Raw genomic sequence first — 4,348 nt, forward strand, 5'->3', positions numbered from 1 at the left:
GTTTCCATAAAATAATTAAAATTTAAATAATTTAAAGCCACAGTAATTATGAATATTATTAATAAATTGATTTAATTATACTTCAAGAATTTAAATTAACTTACTTTACTCAACTTTGGCTTGTTTACCTAAGAGTATATGGGTCCCTGAAGGGTGAGAGAATTTTCTAATGTCAATTATTTACTTTGACACATAGATTTTTAATACAGGAGCCATATCAATTAATAAAACAAATCTCATAATTAATATGGATCACATTAATTAAAATGATATGTTATTTACCTGATAAATATACCTTGGAACAGAACTGGAATAATGAGATAAAATACCATACTATATGAAGCATTTATTAAACAATAAACAAATTATTAAAAACCATGATCTAATAATGAATCCTTATAATAATATCTATTAATAAGCCCCTTTATTAGTATCTTTAATATTTACCTTTATATAAATTTTTTTTTTAATATTTATTTATTGCTATTTACAACTATACATTATAATACATTAAGTAAATCTGATCTAAATTAAATTGGAGTGCTACAGGCGTGTAGAGAAACTACCCATTGGTAGCACTCTAATGACATTTTACATTAGCTGGTCTCGTGGCCATCTTCTTTTCAGGCGCCTCGGAGAATTGTCAGGAATGGAAGAGGATGCAAGATTAGAAACTAGGGGGTTTGAGTGGTTAGAGAGTTTATAATGGAAGGAGTGATATCTGGTTTGGGCTAGATCGGTTACATAGGGAACATTAAGGTCTTTAAGTATGATTTTATTTGTGACAAAGTAAGGAGCATTGAGGATTTTACGAAGGATTTTGGATTGTAAGGATTGAATACGAGAGGAATTCGAAGGTTTAGTGGAGCCCCAAACCTCAACTCCATATGTCCAGATTGGCCTTATTACAGTCATGTAGATCAGTCTTTTGTAATGTGTTAGAAGTTTAGACTGTTTGTCTAGTAAGTGCTGTTCGAAATCGACGTGCAGTTTCCTGTCTTTTCAGTCTGGTGTGAGGATTCCAGGTTAACTGTTTGTCCAAATGTAGTCCAAGGTAGTGGATCTGTTCGACAGGGGTAAGAGTAATATCATTAAATAAAACTGTAGGGCAGTCAGACCGGTTTATGGCGAAGGGTAAAGGTGATTTGATAGGATTTGTTGGAATTTATCTTAATCCTCCAATTACGACACCAATCTTCGAGGGCTGTGATATGGGATTGGAGATTTTGGGATACAATTAATTTATATAAAATTAAAATAGAACTTTTGACTACAACCTCTAATTGTAAACAAATTATTATTATTTTACATTGAAGTCCAAATATATTTTATAAATAACCAATTTTATAATTTAACTTTAAATATTGATTTTCCCCAATGTTTAATTAAACTATACTATACTTATATATTCACCATTATTATAAATTCTCAACATATTGGTTAACCATTAATTTGTACTTCAGTGAATAATTCAAATTATATTTTGTAAATCTTAATCTTTCTATAATTATTAAGCGCTAATAAAAAATATTTATAGTTCAAACAATTGAAATTGTGATATAGTTATTATGACTGCTACTTGTTGTATATGCTGCAGATTATAATCTTGACCTGCAATATCTGTAGAGGAGGTCTTGAGAGCTTGAGAATATATCTGTTACTGGTTCTGTTGAAGAGTTGTCCTGCCCCGCATGGCAGAAAGCTGAGGATGAAGTGTTCCTTCTTTGATATTTTGGAGGTAATTTTTTTTTTCTTAATTTTTATTGGTAAAAATTCTTTAAGAGCTGCCCCCACTTCAATAATTTTGGCCTCACCTTTTAACCAATTCTGACAGTTGAATATAACAAACTTTTTCTAATCTCTTTTATTAATCTTTGGAGGCCAAGGTTTGCTATTATATCTTTTTTTTTTTAATATCTTCTAACTCAGTGGAGTTGCACCTCATCATCACTAACATATTTTCCTTAAACTTGATACAACAGTTTAAATAGAACAACTGCTATTTATAACTATTTATATCATCCTTACTATGATATAGCTAATGTAAATTTATTGTTATTATTACAATGTTAGTATATTGCATATTGTTAGTATGTTGGGCCTTATCATAGTTGTAAAAGGATTTTTTTTTATATCCATATATTTATTTACTAATAATAAAGCTATATTATTTATAATTGAACCTATGTCGATATAATACAATAAAATGATTAAGATAATGTCTTGGGCTTCTCTGCCTCATAAAATCACACTGTTACTATACAATATGTGCATATATTTAACAGTGTTAATTGCATTACATTGCAAATTGTACCAAATAGTAGGGGTACACTATTAGTATAACTGGAAATTACAAATTACAGTCCACAGGTTAGTTCATACCTGTTTATACTTCCCCATTTCTTATTATTTATTTATATTTATTATTATTTCCCCCATTTTCTTGGGTTTCCTTCCATTTTAATGACATTCTTAATCTCTTTTTAAATTTTACTTATTTATTTTTCAAACAACTATCTACCTCTGATGCTTTATTATTATTTTAAAGTTAATATTATGATTATTAATTATTCCTTAATTAATTCACGATTTCAATTAAACTGATCTAACATATACTGAATAAGTTAGAAACTAGAAAACTAGGGTTCTAACGTTTTCTTAAAAAATAAACGATAGATTTAAACTTTTACCGGGACATTAGTGAGACATAAAAGAGGCTTCAAAAGATACCTTATGTCAGACTTACGTTCATATAACGATAAAAAACTAAAGAAATAATATAGCATGAATGAAAAATTGAGATAAATAATAAGGAACTATAATATACAAAATCGAAGGTAAACAATATCCTTGACTAATACTAAGTTTAAGAGACTTCTAAAATATAGATAAAGTGAAAGAACAGAACAAATATAAATCCTAAAAACATTAAAACCATTCGCTCACTAAGCGCATTATTATAGACAGTTTGAGTTAAAAAAAAAATAAAATTTCTTAATAAGGTTTATAGCTCATTTAAAAGTAATACAATGAGGAAGTATGTGGATTCAATTCACCATCATTGTAAAGAAACTTTAAAGATTTTGTCAATTATAAAATTTAACTTCGGAACATATGTCAACATTAGGTTCCTAAATAAAAGTAGTAAATAATAAAGGAATAACAATTTAATTATAGAAAGAAAATAAACAATAAAAATAACAAAATCCAAGAGGATTTAAAAGTACGTACCTAATTAGATTCTAAAGGGATCAGAGGCCAAAATGCTGTTAAGATAATAATTTTATGTTTTCTGATAATAAAATAATTTTTTAATAACTCAACTAATAATTATAAATAAACCATATAGTTAAATTGCCTGGTAAAATATTATTATTATTATTATTATGACATATGGCCATCAAATTAGTTATAAAAAGAAAAATAACATTTTTACTCTGGGAAATAATAAAAATGTTAAAAAAAAACTTTAACCTTCTGGAAATAATAATATATAGAAATAATTTACTCGTTTTCTATATAATATTTTAATTATTAGGGGAATAAAATATATTGTTCATATTAAGATTTCATTAAAAGTATTACAAAATCGATAGGATATGCACTTGCATTATTATATGATTTTTAAATGATTAATTTTATGTCTTGAGAATAAAAGCACATGGGTAGTGTGCTGAAATATTGAACATTAAATTTATTAATGTAAGTTGTTTAAGTAATTTAACTTAGCTATAATAACTATTAAAATAAAGTTTAGAACAAATTATCTTATATTTCCAACAGTTTAAAGAGATTGGAGCTTAACAACTAAATTACTAAAATGATAATATGTAGAATTATTTTTAAAAAATATATAACAAAGGCAAAACAATAGGTAATATTAATACGGCTTGTTTTATACAAAGTCCCTTAATACTAAATTAATCTAATGACATAAAATCTTTTTTAACTACGATACCACCTAAAATATGTTAATTTAAAAATATTTTCTTTAAACTTATTCTTTTTATAATGAAAGGAACACTAGTAAGCCAAATGACTCGTTTCTGGTTTTCCAACACTCACGGATTCAGTGGTAATTGGTCTTGGGTTATTTCATGTTAACTCAACACATTTTTGAACCTTGACAATTCAGATTTTATTTCAATTTTGCAGAGATGTTATATAGGTATAGACTTGGAAAAATATTAAATTTTATTGATGAATGGAATATGGTCCGGGTGCGGTAAAAAAAAACTCAAATAGTAGAATTATACTATTTTATTGAGCCAACGTTTCGCCCCACGTTGCAGGGCTTCGTCAGGGCTGTTTTGACTGCCTATAGGCTATTATATTATAGGATATTATA

The 4,348-nt window shown here is 27.1% G+C and overlaps 1 protein-coding gene across 5 annotated transcripts in view; it reads right to left on the reverse strand.

Moving 5' to 3' along the window:
• LOC106685731 (neurofibromin) overlaps window positions 1–4,348 on the reverse strand; it is a gene marked incomplete at its 5' end in the record, with an annotated part of 167,063 nt that overhangs the window by 132,217 nt on the left and 30,498 nt on the right.

The sequence above is a fragment of the Halyomorpha halys genome, unplaced genomic scaffold, assembly GCF_000696795.3.
Source record: "Halyomorpha halys isolate HHAL.00 unplaced genomic scaffold, Hhal_1.1 Scaffold727.1, whole genome shotgun sequence".
In the NCBI taxonomy this organism is placed as follows: domain Eukaryota; kingdom Metazoa; phylum Arthropoda; class Insecta; order Hemiptera; family Pentatomidae; genus Halyomorpha; species Halyomorpha halys.